Source organism: Pinus tabuliformis, chromosome 7, assembly GCF_031772625.1.
Source record: "Pinus tabuliformis cultivar Carrire ecotype Pingquan chromosome 7, CPIR1, whole genome shotgun sequence".
Taxonomy (NCBI): domain Eukaryota; kingdom Viridiplantae; phylum Streptophyta; class Pinopsida; order Pinales; family Pinaceae; genus Pinus; species Pinus tabuliformis.
In genome coordinates this window covers 67,287,666-67,304,931 of record NC_142293.1, presented here as the reverse complement: position 1 = coordinate 67,304,931, position 17,266 = coordinate 67,287,666, and positions in this window count along the sequence as shown.

Genomic DNA, 17,266 nt, shown 5'->3' with positions numbered 1-17,266 from the left:
TTTAGATTAGTGTCTTCAAAATCTACACACACACACACACATCTTTTCGATTGGGAAGCTGGTCCCATCATCCCCAGTCGGACCCGCCACACCAAACGGGCAAGGAGCCGCCAACCAGGTTCCCGACCGGGTGGGTATCCCCCTTGTTGTTGACCCGATTTCAGGGCCCTCAACATATTTGGCGCTAGAAGGAGGGCACGAACTATGAATGGCAACTAAGTCAAAATCTAAATGCCATTCTGAGAGTAAATCACCCTCACCAACTCCCCTGACTTCTCCACTATGGTTAAACCCAAAGTTACAAGTCGCTCGAGTATCCACCGCTGCTACCTACTCCAATATATCAGACCAACTCATTATTGAACCCCCTGAAATTCAAACTTTGATTCGTAAACTCGAGGGATTCTCTATTTTTTCTCATGGGTCTGATAAATCTAACAGCAGCGTGACTTCGCAGTACAATCCTGCTCACCCTCTGACCAAATTGAAGAGTGAAAAATTTGGTATTCAACCAAGTGAACTCCCTCTCCCTACTAGGAAAAGAGCAAGGAAAGCACCACAAGAGTCTGACCGTGAGACTCTTTCATCCACTTCGTCCATTTCAACACCCTCACCGCGAAGTCAACCACCCACATCCTCATCCCAAATCACTCATCCATCTTCCACACTTCCTCTTCAATCATCAACAATCATAATACCTTCATCTTCTCAGTATGAGGGACTGTCTTCTGCACTCTCATTAACTAGTAGCTCAATGATGGCCCAGTCTCCATGGAACAATCCTGTGGCGGTTTTAATGCCTCCACCCCTGAGCCCAATACCAGCCCATCCTGAGAAGTGGCTACCTAAATTCAATCCAGAAACAGGCATGCTAGCTGAAGAGCATATCAATAATTTCATGCTTTTTGTTAATCTCAACGGAGTTACCAACGAAGATGTTGTCGTCCGACTTTTTCCTTACACAATGCAAGGAACAGCCGGGTCATGGTACTTTTCGTTACTTTCCGGGTCCATCACAAGTTGGGACATTTTTCAAAGTCAATTCCTCACCAAGTTCGGCGATGACAGATCAACAGCGACATTGATCAATGACCTATCTAATCTTAAAGCGGAGGCTAGAGAACCCATTAAAGATTTCAACTTACGGTTCAATAAGATCCTCAACAAGATTCCCGCTGCTTCTCAACCCAGCGAGGAAGTAAGATGTGAATGGTACATCACGGCCTTACCATCTAACTTGGCTAACTTCGTAGATAGGGCAAGCAAGACGACCTTAGTTGAAAACTTAACTGAGGCGTTAGCAGTAGAAAAACGCGTAGTTGCCCTAGAAAAGAGATCTGCAATAGAACGCAAATCTAAGAAGATCTCTTTCAAAGAAGACACCAAGAAGAAGCAAACGAAAGATCCTTTCGATATGGAAGGATTACAAAAGGTGTTAAAGGCCATGTCCAACGAGATGATTGACATAAGAAAGCAAGTAGTAGAAATTTCTTCAAAGAAGCCCTACAGATCTTTTAAAAGAAACCTTCCCATGGAGGTGAAACCACCCAATGCTGTCTCAAATGTCGAATCTGAAGAAGAAGAAGAAGAAGAGAATACCACTGAAGGGCAGACCGATGATGAAGAAGTTGTGGAACTACAAGGAATGTGGGATTTCATCCTCCCACAAGAAGAAGATCAAGAAGCATTTCTGGTTAGCACACGAAGCAAAAATCAACTTGATCCTCCCCAAACTACCCCTAAACAGAAGGGCGCAAGCCCTGCAAAGGTCACAACAAAGAAAACAACCGCTAGAGTGACCCAACTTAGCCCAGTCCAATCAGATCAAGCACCTCCATCAAGAACACTGATAGTGTCGGATGAAATGGAGTATAACATTATCGACGACATGAAAAAGACTAGGGCTAATATCACTCTTTACGAATTGAGCAAACTGAAACATCAATAGAAAATAATGATGAAAGAACTACATGCCGTGCCTACTACATCTTTACCTATAGCTGTAGCTTCCCACAACATGGGAAGACCTCCAACCAACATGATCAATAATATTGATCCGAATGACATTGCCTTGATTGGAGGAAGGTCAAGATCCCATACTCCTCCTTTTCTCCTCACTTATGAAATCTTCAATAAAATCGTGCACAATTGCCTGATTGATTCTGGTGCTTCAACGAATATTCTACCCAGATCAATATGTGCCAAATTGAATGTTCAACCTCAGAAATCTGTAGTGCGAATAGTTCAACTTGATCGATCTCAAGTCGAAGTGATTGGTGAACTTAACCAGGTGACCATAAGATTGTCGTCTAACCCGAAAGTCTGTCAGGTTATCGACATTCTAGTAGCTGATATCGCTGAATTCTATGGTTTAATTCTTAGCAGGGATTGGTCTGAGAAACTCCACGGATATTTCTCAACCGACTGGTCGCACATGTGGTTACCCTACAACGGCAAACCCAATCCAATAAAGGTTGAACGAGAATTGCACCAAAAGTACATAGTGACAGAATTGGAAGGAGAGAACGAAGTGATAGCATACAACAGCAGTATCATAGGCAATTACTCGGTAGATTCTTTCCTCGGCAATTTCAATGGTCACACTTCACCTTACTTAGAAAATTCAGTTGTGTCCCAAATTGAAATTTTTTCCCAAACTGATGATTCAAAGTGTTTTAATTTTTTATATAGTTCTGTAGATACATCTTTATTTTGGAGATTATATTTTGACGGCTCTAAATCTAACGAGGGAGCAGGAGCAGGATGCGTTCTGGTTAACCCAGATGGGAACAAGAACATGCTTACATGCAAACTTGAGTTCGATTGCACAAAAAACACAGCGGAATACGAAGCCTTGGTGCAAGGCCTATACAAAGCAATCGGCTTGTTGTTAAGTATCTTCAAGTCTTTGGAGATTCCGAAATTGTCGTCAAACAGGTACGTAACACCATACATTGCCTGTCAAGTCATTTAAAGCACTATCAATCTTTAGTACAAGATCTGACTTCACATTTCATAGCATTCAATATTTCGTCAATCCCAAGACTCCAAAATGTGAGCGCAGACCTGTTAGCTAACGTAGCCTCTAGATTGATTCCCTCCGAAGATTTTAGTCCCGATAGGTTTTCAATAGAATTAATCTTTAAACCATCCATCCCTGACAACATCACCAACTGGAGAGTATTCAATGATGATCCAGACATCGTAGATTTCCTCACTTCTGAAGGATCCTACTCAAATCAAATAATTGACGAAGACCATCATGATCACCAAATTCAGCAAAATAGCACTGATAACGCTATACCTAAATTGGTGGTTAAGTTAGAAGATTTATATGATTTGAAAAGTCGGTTTAAAAGGTCTGCCAATTCTAAACTCTACAGTTCAACTCTGGACTATGAATTAGTGAACCTAGGAACCGATCAGAAGCCGCAAAACATTAATCTGGGCCACGGCCTAGCTCCTGAAGAAAAATCAGCATATATCCGTCTTCTAAGACAATTCAAAAACGTTTTTGCGTGGAATTACGATGAGCTGAAAACATACAACACTTCTATTATTCAACACACTATCCCTATGATTGACAATGAAAAACCTGTCCAGCAGAAGCTCAGAAAAATCCACCCCAACTTAGAAAATCAGATAAAGACTGAGCTAAATAAATTGTTGAGAGCCAGAATAATTTTCCCCGTCAGACACTCCAAATCGGTATCCAATATGGTGCTTGTTAGGAAGGAAAACGGAGATATTAGAATCTGTATTGATTTCCGGAATCTCAACAAAGCCTGTCAGAAAGACAATTTTCCCCTCCCACCTATGGAGCAAATACTACAGGCAGTAGCGGGCTCAGAATTAATGTCTTTCCTGGATGGATTTTCAGGATACAATCAAGTGCTGGTGCATCCCAATGATCAGTTGAAAACCACATTCCGAACCAAGTGGGGCACATACACATATCGGAAGATGCCATTTGGTCTGATCAATGCCGGCGCTACCTTTGAGAGAGCCATGGACATCGCATTTAAAGGTTTGGTCAATAAATCGGTAGTGATTTACCTGGATGATATAACAGTGTACTCCAAGAAGCGAAGCGACCATCTCAAATATTTGAAACAGATCTTTCAAAGGTGCTTAAGGTATGGAATTTCACTTAACCCAAAGAAATATTTTTTCGCATTAAGTGAAGGGAAATTGCTCGGATTCATAGTGTCGAAATCTGGTATTCACATTGAACTTGACAGAATCAAAGAAATTTCCAAAATATCCATACCCCATAACAAAAAGGCCATGCAATCTTTCCTCGGACAAATTAATTTTGTAAAAAGATTTGTCCCTAATTTTTCACGTATTATTTCTCCTTTACAAAATATGATAAAAAAGAATTCAAATTTTAAATGGGGCATAGATGAGCACGAAGCATTCAACTTGATCAAACAAGCTATCATCAACGCTCCATCTTTAGCTACCCCAAATTTTTCAGAATCCTTCATCTTATACACTTTTTCCTCAGAGAAATCTTATGCCGCGATTTTGACTCAAGTAAATCAAGAAAAGGCGGAAGCTCCAATCGCATTCTTTAGCTCGAACTTACAAGGTGCTGAACTCAATTACTCAGACGTGGAGAAACAGGCTTATGCTGTTTTCAAAGAGATCAAATATTTCAGACCGTTCTTACTTAAAGCCCATACCAAAGTCGTAGTATCGTTTCCAGCAGTAAGAAACCTTTTGGTACAAAAGGATGTGGGCGAAAAGAGAGCAAATTGGATTACCGCGCTACAAGAATATGATCTTGAGATCAAACCAGCAAGCATCGTAAGAGGTCAAGGCTTTTGCAAGATGTTAGCTGGAGCATCGCAAATTCCGGAGAACTCATCTGAAGAGGTACACACGTATGAGGTAAGCCTAAACGATGCAGAATCATTATATGTGGACACCATTTATTATCTTAAGAACGGGTATGCTCCATCACAACTGGATCACACCAAGAAAAGAGCTCTGAGGTTGAAAGCTAAACAATACCAGCTCGTAAATGATGTTCTGTTTAAAAGGAAATATGATTCTGTACTTCTTAGGTGTCTTGAGAAAACTGAAGCCGAAAAGGTTTTGCAAGAACTCCACGATGGACCAGCAGGTGGACACTATGCTGGAGAGACTACTGCGCATAAGATCTTACGTGCAGGATATTATTGGCCCACACTATTCAAAGACTCATAAAATTACGTAAGGAAATGCCAAATCTGCCAGACTGCTGCGGGGAAACAAAGGAAATCGTCCATGCCACTACAGCCGGTCAACATCGAGCAACCATTCAACCAATGGGGCTTGGACATAATAGGTGAGATCGTTCCTCACTCTTCTAAGCAGCATAGGTATATCCTCACGGCAACAAATTATTTTACTAAATGGGTAGAAGCAGTTCCTCTCAAGACAGTTAATTCTGAAAACATTATTGAATTCATAGATCAATTTATCATCACTAGGTTTGGATTGCCAACAGCCTTAATGTTTGATAATGCATCATACTTTTCTGGAAATGCAATGACTGAGTTTGCATTAAAAAGAGGGTTGAAATTGAAATATTCTGCTAATTACTATCCGCAAGGTAATGGGTTGGCTGAATCAACAAACAAAAACCTAATCAGGATTATCAAAAGAACAGTCGACCAAAACCAAAAGAATTGGCACAAAGTGCTGGTAAATGCTTTATGGGCAGATAGAATCACGAAGAAAACTTCAATCGGCACTTCTCCCTTTAATTTAGTTTATGGGAAATAAGTGGTTCTTCCGACTCACTTAGTCATTCCCTCTTTGTCTCTAGTACAACACATCGATGAAGTATCTACTTCCTCTTTGCAATTAAGACAAATGGAAATAATCAAACTAGAAAAACGCCGAGAACAAACTAAGAAAACCCATGCTCACCACCAAGCGCTAATGAAATCCTCTTTTGACTCAGCCATCATAACCAGAAAGAACTTTTAGATGGGAGATTTAGTTTTGAAATGGGATAAGGCTCATGAAGAAAAGGGCAAACATACGAAATTTCAGAAACTGTGGCTTGGTCCTTTTCAGATTGTAGAAGTCATAGGCCCATCGACGTTTGTGTTGCAGGATTTGGAAGGTAGAAGAGATTCTTTGCCTGTGAATGGACAGATTCTTAAAATGTATTTTCCATAGAAGATCACTCTTCTATTTTTTGTAGGATAGTTTTAGTTTCTTTTATTTTTGTTTTCTCTTTCTTATAAATAAAACCGGTTGTAAATGATCATTGAATAAGATTCATGAAAGAGCACACTAACTCTCTATCAGATTTTGATTTCACTTGTACAAATAGCAAAACTTTTCGAAAAGTCTGATTTTTATTATTGACAAATAGAGTTAACTTTAGCCTGAATAATGATATTAGTTTCAACCTTTCGAAAGACTTTGATGAAATCAACCTTTGGTTAAAAATTGTTTTATCCCAGCACAATGAAAGGTATCATCAATAATAAAATAAATATTCTCTGCAAAGCTGTGATTTTCAAAGCTCTATTATTGTCATCCAGAGCTTTTTTAAGGAAAAAAAATGACTTCCTCCCTGCCAAAGGAAACCGCAGCATTCAGAGAAACAATCCGAGAAAGCACTATATCTCAAAGAATAAGAGGTCTCATCACGAGCCGGCTTATCATGATCATAGATATTATAACTTGCTGACTTTTCCAAAACTGTCTATCAAAACAGGGCAACGACTCAAGATTGTTGCAATCAAAAGACAAGGGTTCTCATCACGAGCCAGCTTGTTCAGCAAAAGTGTAAATCAAGTGAATGACTGTGTCATAATTTGGCCACCAAACCAAGACATTGTTCTTTAGAGAGTAGAAAAGGAAAAAAGTGCCAAAAAAGGATTTTTCTCTGAAATGTTGTAAATAACCTCAAGCAGGAAAAAGGATCATTGCTAGATAGCATGGTAACACTGTCGAGGCTATGGACGCTTGCGGGTAGCAGAGGCTCTACCCACGACAAATGAGCATATTTTAAAGCCAGCACGCAGAGAAGACCTTATTTTATCTTTTAAAAGAACCGAGTAATGTCTGGTATGAATGCAAGAACTAATCTTAGGGAGGCAGACAATTGGAATAAAAGAAGGGTTGAAACAAAGTATCATTGACAGGATGAGGGGTAATCTACTCTATCTTTCCATAACAAAATTTAGACATATGAAAACTTTTTTGTTTCGGAAGTGAAAATGTCAATAGAAAAACAGAGATAACTGGTTCTTCACAGTGAATCGCCATTGTTTTAGTCAACAAAAACCCCCCTCTTTGATTAGTATTAGCAATAATATCAAGCAAAGGGGGACCCTTAACAAAAATCCCAAAAATATTTTTATCCAAATTTTTGTATTTTAACTCCCTAAAAGCTATATCGCATCGCAGAGAGAGAGTGAAGAGTTTTCCTATGCGCATAAATAAGCTGCAAAGAAGCGATGCGAAATTCATCGCATCGCATATTTTTGAAAGCGCCCTTAAAAGAAAATGAGAAGGAATCGCCGACGGCCGATGTGCGACGTCGCATATCGCAAACGTCGCAAAAGCAGCACGCAACGAGCAAATGAAAATTGCGATATTGCGATTTGCGATCCTACAAACTGCGATTTTGCGATTTGCAATCTGCGACAAATGAAACTATTAATTGTTGCAATACAAATCGCAGAAATCACTCATCGCAAAGTTTCTTTAGGCATGATCTGTAAACCCAAAATCGAGCGCTCACCTTAAGCGAAATTAATGATGGCACGCCTGAGTATCCAAAGATGATCATGTTGCGTTTTTCGAAGAGTCAAGTCCTTATGAGTGTCATGATTATGCATTCATTAGAGTTTAAAGCTTTCATGTCAATATTTTTATATCTCTTTTCCTTTGCGTAAACTGTAAGGCAGCAACTAATATAAATCTATATGCAGGAAACATCCAAGGAAAAGGGGAAAGCGCCAATACTTGAAGAACAGAGAGGAGATGCCTTCGCAAGTGAATGCCGCATGCAGCAGAGCCGCGGAGTCTACAGTATCACTCCACAGACACTGATGAAAATAGACTATCCAAGACTCAGATTCAAAGGCGCACAAAAGCAGCATGTTTGCAAAAGATCTTGAAGCTCAGATTGGGTAAAGAAAAAAGAAAAACGCTGAAAAGGGATGATGCTTCAGAAAATCCTGGAACAAAGAATGGAAGCAATTTTCAACACGTAAGATTGTTCAGGAAATGAAATCCCTAACTCATTGAGTCATTCACATGGCCGGAAACCGAAATAGCAACAGCACAATCAGTTTGAAAGAAATCTGGGTTATACTAAGTATACACATAGCAAAAAACACCCAGTCAGAGAGAGATTTTCAAAAATATCTTCTAAGTTGTCAGAAAGAGGTGCCAACTTTTGTTATTTCTACTTTCATCGCCCGAGCAAAAGGAAAAGACAACCAGACTCTTTCGAGGCGAACCTCACATTGCTTACAACACTAAGGAGCAGATACAGAAACGATTAGAAATTAGATTCAATTTTTAGAAATAAATTTGCTTTAGTAAAAGGGCGGTCATTTGAAGCTGTTCCATAAATTTGTGTAATTAAGATTAGTTAGTTAGTAGTATTTAACCCTTCTCATGGCATTTGGAGAAGGGTCCGGAGATTTGTCAAAAAAACTTGTCCTCAGAACATGCACTTTTGCACCCTCGGAGGGGGTTTTTGATGAATGGATGGATCGAGATTTATTTATGTTTGCATTTTAATGTCTGCTACAATGTTGCACTTCTGTACTCTTAGTAGATGTTAGAAGTAAGTAGAGATAAATTGTTATTGCTTGAAGTTTATGAGTGAAATCAGTCATAAATGGTACTTTTATCTCTTGATTAATTTATGCTCATACTCTTAAAGTAATATACAGCTGATTTGTTTATATGTTAATGTATGAATGTCTGGATTACCATTTGGCACTTTTGTACGGTGGAATCATTTGTTTGTGCTTAACATATGAATAACTGATTATGCGATATGTTGTTCACAACTGTTTTTCCTAACTTCTTATGCAGAACGGTTCATCTTAAATTGATTTATATTCTTATAATAGCTGAATGATCTTTATTACCAGTTGTTGTATGAAATCTTTTTAGATCGCATAATGAAAGAATTATTACCCCAGGTTAGTATAGATTAGATGTGCTGTTTTTGTTAGATTACAGTAACATAGATTCAGTTTAGATTCTAGAATTAAATTAGTTTAAGATTACCTTTAGATTAGTGTCTTCAAAATCTACACACACACACACACACATATTTTAGATTGGGAAGCTGGTCCCATCATCCCTAGTTGGACCCGCCACACCAAATGGGCAAGGAGCCGCCAACCAGGTTCCCGACCGGGTGCGTATCCCCCTTGTTGTTGACCCGATTTCGGGGCCCTCAACAGGATGTCAGGTCCATCAGTGAGCAGTGGCTCGTCGAGCCAGAGGGGTGGTGCTCCAGGCAGCATGCAAAGCAGTTCACTAGGGAGTCCACTGATGGACAGTTCACACGGTGCCTCAGCTTCTACAGGTTCAGGTGCAGGCAGGAGGACAGCAGACAGACAGTCAGGAGTTCAGGCTATTGATGGTGATGAGGAGGAGGCGTTTCTTTCTCCTATGGGAGAAGCATGCTCGGGGAAGAGGAAGCCCAAGTGGCTTCAGGACACCTTGAGAGATGCCACATCTGTTGCTGAGCCGAAGAGGTTGGTTAGAGAGAGTAGACCACCTGAGAGGTTTTGTAGTTATATGGCGATGGTTACCAGCATCCTTGACTCTGAGCCTTCTAGCTATGAGGGGACAGCTAGCCAGCAGGTCTGGAGAGAGGCCATGTAGGAGGAGTATTCTTCTATCATGAAGAATGATGTTTGGGAGGTGGTGCCGAGGCCTGAGGGCAAATCCGTGGTTACTTCCAGATGGCTTTACAAGGTAAAGCATGCTGCAGATGGCAGCATTGAGGAATTCAAAGCAAGGTTTGTGGCTAGAGGGTTCTCCCAGGTAGAGGGACTTGATTATGAGGAGACCTTCACTCCCGTGGCTCGATATACTTCGATACGCTCCATTATATCGATAGCAGCAGAGATGGGTTGGAAGATCCACCAGATGGATGTGAAGACCGCATTTCTCAATGGCTTCATACAGGAGGAGGTGTACATTGAGCAGCCACAGGGCTTTGAGGTGCATGGGAAGGAGTCCCATGTGTGCAGACTGAAGAAGGCCCTTTATGGCCTGAAGCAAGCTCCCAGAGCTTGGTACTCCAGGATAGATACATATTTGCAGGGGATGGGTTTCACAAAGAGTGAGGCAGATCCGAACCTTTACTTTATTGTGATTGGTGAGGAGCCTCTCATTCTGGTGCTGTATGTGGATGACTTGGTCATTACAGGTGCAGAGAGACTCATAGAGCACCGCAAGAGAGATCTTGCGGCGGAGTTTGAGAGGAAGGACATCGGCTTGATGCATTAATTTTTGGGTTTGGAGGTGTGGCAGAAGGAGGGGCATTTCTTCCTGGGGCAGAGGAAGTATATTGTGGACATCCTTAGCAGATTCCACATGGAGGATTGTAGACCCATGTCGACACCGATGATCACCAACTGGAAGAAGCTTCATGCTTCGGATTCCGAGTTGGTGGATCCCACATTGTACAGGCAGCTGATTGGTTCCTTGATGTATTTGGTCAACACTAGACCAGATATCTGTTTTACAGTCAACACGATGAGTTAGTTTATGTGTGAGCCTAGGAAGGTTCACTGGGTGGCTGCAAAACACATTTTGCCGTACTTGCAGGGGACAGTGGATTATGGTCTGGACTACAGGTAGGGAGATGGAGTGAGATTGGCACGATACACTGATTCTGATTGGGCAGGTTGTGCTTCTGATAGGAAGAGCACTTCAGGGTGCTGTTTTGGGTTGGGTTCAGCAGTAGTGTCATGGTTCAGCCGGAAGCAGCAGTCAGTAGCACTGAGTTCAGCGGAAGCAGAGTATATGGTAGCTAGTCTAGCTAGTTGTGAGGCCATCTGGCTTCGCAAGATGTTGTTTGGCTTATTTGGTCAGTCATTGAGACCTTCAGTGATTTACTGTGATAATCAGAGTTGCATTAAACTCACGGAGAATCCAGTATTTCATGACAGGTCAAAGCATATCGGGATCAGATATCGTTTCATCAGAGACTATGTTCAGAAGGGAGCTGTGAAGCTTGAGTATATTTTCACTGATGAGCAGGTTGCAGATATTCTTACCAAAGCCTTACCACGGGGCAAGCATGTCTATTTCAGAGACAAGATGGGTGTGGTGAGAAACATCTTCCTCGGTAAGAGGGAGTGTTGAAATTTGGTACCGGAGGACAGGTGGTTCCCTTAGGCTTTGATATTTGGCCTAGGGAAAAGTGTCCAAAAGAATTTAATTTTTCTCCTAAAGTAACTTTATAATTTTTATAAAGTTAAATCTAATTTAAAAGTGACTTTAAGTGATAAAGTTACTAAGTCTAATTTTAAAGTGACTTTTATAAAGTCAATGAAAAATTAGAAAGGAAAACTGACTTTGGAAATAAATGACTAAGTGGGTCTTTATTAATGTGGGGTGAATTAAAAAATAGAAAGTGAGATTTAAATGAGCATTTAATCTCAGCCATTGATCTAAAGATATTTCAGCCATTGGATTTAGGGATCACCCAAAAGTCACTTAGGGTTGGGTTAAGGGAGGAAAAGGAGGAAAAGATCATTCATTCTTTTATGAGCAGATTGAGAGAAGGAGAGCAAGAGAGCAAGGGAGATTTCTGAGCAGCTGAAAGCGGAGTTACAACAAAGCGGAGTTTCAGCAGCTGAAAGCGGAGTTTCATCAAAGCGGAGTTTCAGCAGCTGAAAGCGGAGTTTCAGCAGCCAAAAGTGAAGTATCAGCAACAACCGCGGTGTAACAGCAACAGCCGCAGTGTAACAGCAACAGCAGAGGTGTAACAACAACAGCCACAGTGTAACAGCAACAGCAGCGGTGTAATAGCAACAGCCGCGGCGTAACAGCAACAGCAGCGGTGTATCAGCAAGGCTGAGTTTCAGCAAGGCTGAGATAAGTTGTAAAATTCTGTTTGCTGATTTTTTGCTGAACATTTCTCTACTGTAAAGAGGCATTTTCAAAAAATAAAGAAGAGCTCTCAAACTGGTTTTCCCCAAGAGTTGTAGGGGGATTTTCCAGGGTCACATTGACCAAAAATTTGAGTGTTTAAATGTGTTTTAATGGCTGTTTATTACTGCTGATTTTTATTTCTGCAATTTTCAGCATTCTGTAAAATTTCCAGAATTTGTGTTTTCAGCAAATTTATTTTTTCAGCTTGTTAAATGTATGGTTATGGGAAAGGGCATTTAACTATATGGGAGAAATAAGGAGAAACTGAAAACCGGGGTGGGAAAACAGAAATTTCTACAATTCATAGGATCTAATTTTTTTTCGTTAGGTTACAAAACTTGAGGAAAACTCTGAGACACTTCCCCTCATTTCCAAAATAGTTTCCTTTGAATTATTCCATTTAGAGTTTATATTGTGTAAGGGATGGATACTCGAATTCAAACCCTTATGCAATTTTTAAACCCATTTTTTTTGGCCTTCGCACAAGGCAAATCCTACCCCAAATGATTATATCATTATATGAGGGCTTTCTTCTGTGCTTTTTATCCTTATTTGGTAGAAATTAAGTTAGGGATATTAGATGTTATGTTGACACCAAAAATAATTCTTGCAATTAAGATATACAAAGTCATTTTGTATGATTCTCGTTCATAATAAAAACCTAGGATGTTTTTGATTCCTTGAAATACCTCATCCGAATGGAACTGAAAGGGGAAGGTTAAGAGTCTAACCCACCATAGAACCATTGAAATCCACTCAATGTAAGAATCAAATTCCACTACCAATTTTCTGAGGAAGAGTTATTAGGAGGACCCCTTCCATTACCAATGTAGAATCCTGTCGTCATCCTGCCACAAGTCTGTAAGTCATCCTAGCTAACCTTCTGTAAAGAATACATCTGGGAGAGTAAACTGTAAGTGTAATGAAATGTTTGATAGTATCACTTCTCATGACTATGATCTCCACTCTTTTACTAGTGAACTTGGTCACCATTTCTTCCTCTTCCATCTTATAGATGTATTTTAACTTGATATCAACTCTTAAAACTAGACTACATTCATCTCTACAATGCTTCATACACTTTGTTCTTGATTTTGGAATAGTCTTTGTTGCTAGTTACAGTGGGGGCAATCAAGAGTTCAAGAAAGTACCATCACTTTACATCTCCTAGATATGTCACATAGGAAACCAGTAGGAGAAGGTAAGCAAAGGTACTTTGGAGGAAAGAAGTTGTAATGTCCAAATCAACTCATGAAAAAGGAGGTGAAAGGGGATAAATGAATGAAGACAATAGAGATTCGAAGAGAGGGTATGAGAGAGTTGTTAAGAGGAGAGTGGGGTCCACATGTGAGGAATGTTATTGGGGAATGGTGAATATATTTGGGGGGGCACAGGGGCTTCACTCAATGAACCTTTGTCATATCACGTGCATTCATGGCATACTAAAAATACCCTTATTTTGACTACATATTACGAAATACTTCTAAAAATCACATTATTTAACCCCCAATGAATCTGAAACTAGTACACATTCCCAATTGAAAAAACACTACTTTCACTAGATATTGTAGGTATCCATTTTTTCATCAATATTTTTTATACCCGTTTATATTGTTTCATTAACATTGAGCTCCATCTTTTATACCTATCAATATAAAAGCCATTTACCCCGTATGATATGCTAAATATATTATATCATTTTTTGCTCAATATATATCCCCCAATAGGAACCCACGTGTTATGATATTGCTCCCCTAGTGAAACCCCTATGTGGGGCGGTGGTGACAAGTGGAGAGGGTCAAAGAAGAGACCCATAGTGAGTCATGTGATGGAGCCACTGAAACAGAGAGGGTCTTGTGACCGAAAGGATGTGTTATAGGTATCAAAGTTGGGAACCCCACTAGAGAATATTAGATATGAAATCATTCATAGGGGTCTTTGCAATAGTCAAATTATTTAAAATCCATCATGGGTCTAGAGTGGTCAAGGCTCATAGCCCTATCCCATATTCGTTGAACCCTAAAACCTAATTGCATATTTAGAGTTATCACAAAGGCCACATCAGGTTTTCCTTACTAAGTGCTACATCTCACGGGGGAATCACTAAGGGAGCAATACCATTCTAGATGGATTCATATTGTGGGATATATATTGAGGAATAAATGACCTAATATATTGGGTGATATATAGAGGATAAATGGGTTTTGTATTGGTTGGAATAAAAAATGAAGCTCAAAGTGATTGAAAAATATAAAGGGGCATTAGGATGTTAATAAAAAAATGGATACCTACAATATCTAGTTAAATTTGAGGTTTTTTAATTGGGAATGTATTGGTAAGCGGTTAAATAATGTGAGGTTTAGAGGCATTTTCAAACATGTAGTCAAATTAAGTGTATTATTAAATATGCCATGAATGCACGTGATATATCATAGGTTAATTGAGTGAAGCTCTCATGCTACAGCCATACTCAAGAAGTTCCACTAAGACAAGATAGATATCTTTTTTAGACTCGATTGAATCTATATACATTATTGATACACCATTCAAAATATTCAAACAACTTTCTTACTTACAAACAAAAACAATTATATTTCAACATAAAAAATTATAACTAATCATTAACATTAATATTAATTTCATTACAAATATTAGAGACAATCATGCATATAATATTCAAATATGGGGCATATGTATTATAATAATAATAAGGTGCACATGTGAGTTATGTATGCAAAGTTGGTGCATACATCGCTGGTGTGACCACTAATGGTAAAAATCAACACGTGTAAGCATAAATAATATATATTGATATCAGAAATGTAATATAGTATATCTTGCAAGGCATTAATCAATATCATATACCAACGAAGTAACAACCATTTATCAATATCAATAATGCAAGGAATTAAAAATTGTCTTTAGCTCATAACATGTAAATTAAGCATTTAACATATGAAAGAGAATAATATGGGGACTAAAGTTACATAAGTAAAAGCATGTAACACTCTCCACTATTGTATATGCCCTTCCTCCCTAACCTAAATTTATCTTCAAGTAGGGTATTTTGTAGCATCAAATTTCTTGACATAACTCCATATATAACCTATAAGAGGAAGTGTAAACTACCTTGACAATGTTTATTAGCAATAGGATCAATAAAATAAAAGTAGACAAAATTGTAAAATAGAACATAGAATATCTAATATAAGAGAGATTGATATCTGCCATTGATCTGATATGGTCAATGCCCACAAGGAATAGCTAGTCATTCCTTTATTCCATTGAAATAAATCAAGGAATATAACATATGAAAGAATTGTTTCAACCTCATCTTCCTTATCTCATTGTCTCCTTTCTCTGTTACAATTACCTCTCACAATGCATGTCTATAATATAATTCCTTGATTAAAATGAGGATTTTTTCTAGGTTAAAAAGGCATGGCCATAACTTTTCAATCAAATATGTGACGTGGTGATGAACAACCTAGATTGGATACAAAATTTGAATATTTTATCAGGCATGTTTAGATATCTTCACGGTGTTTGACCCACCGACATTTAGCGGATCTCCTTGGTATGAAGTCCCAACTAGACCTCACACTGTTTGGTGTAGAAGTCTCATTCGGTACGATGGCTTAGTTGCCATTATCTCAAATATTTTCCTTAGCTCTTGTTGTTAAGCACATGAAAGTGTTATGTTTGAATCTTCATAAATGAGTTGAGTATGCCTGGTGAGTAATTTGAGCCCCTATATGGGAGGTAATAGTACCTCCTAGGGAGAGACACAAGCAAACCAACAAGGGTGTGTCCAGCATCCAATGGAGTAGTCCATAGCGGATGTTGAAGTCATTAAAACCAAAGTGTAAGGGAAAACACGTGCACCATCCAAAAGAGTAGTCCACAAAAAGGTGACAATCATTGTAACCAATAGAAAAGAATTGATTGTCTAATGTCCCATTGAGTAGTCCACAAGGATGAGACAACAATGATAAACAATACAACACATCTTCAATAATGTAAGTACTAAGATAACAAAAGTAGTTCAACTATATTAATACAAATTAAGAGAACATGCATTACAAATGTTTAAAGAGTAGTCTTACAAACATCTAAAAAACATCTGTCAAAATGTGTTAGCCTTAATAGGCTTATGAATTAAGCAAAACTCCCAAGACACATATGTACACCATAAATCACTAGTCCGAGTAGTGGGACATTGGAGCTATTCCTCACTCCTCAAAGAATTGGCTACAGACTCTCAAGGCTATGTGGGAGGAGCCAAGGTAAAAAGTCCTTGCTCATACAATTGGAGGGGTATATATAGCCAGGGGTGATGCTTGACCCTTATGACTCTTGGACTACCCTCGTGATTGTTCAACTTCCCATGACTTTTCAACTAACATGACTGTTTGACTTCTTGTGTGCATCCATTGGACTTCACTTTACATTACATTCAGTTACAAAAAATATCACCCATAGTGGTGATGTGGCCAAGACATCTCATGACACAACTCGACATGGAATTGCTGATATATACTGGCTAATTATGGTGTCCATGTTAATTTGTTGCGATGTTGAGTGATGGATGTACTATTGGTGTGCTTTGTCTTGTCCTACATATGGCATAGTGCTGTGGGGACTTCAATGGTCTTAGTTTTGCATGATGGTTCAATGCATGTGTCCCTTTCGCTTATTGCTTGATATGCTTGGTATGTTCATCGAGCTTCAAGAAAGTATTCTAGCATGTGTGCTGCTTTTTCATCTGATTCATCATCTCGCCATGATTTACCAAAGCATTTGTTCCTACAATTCACTCAAACTTAACATACCACACTCATAGCCATCCAACAGTGGGTGGCTTCACCAAGGACGAGATCTCTCACTCAGCCAACAGTGTCGCTTTCCCTACAGCATCAAGCCCTTCACAGATGAGGTATTATGTGATGTTGCTCCTCTCGATGTTTTTGATGCATTATTAGGAGAGCCATACTTGTGGAAGTGACATGATGTATATGAGTCTATACCTCACTATGTTATTATTTCTTTGGGTGATACGTTATACAGGATACCAGAGTAACCCCACCTACCGCCACCTCATTGATACCTGCCA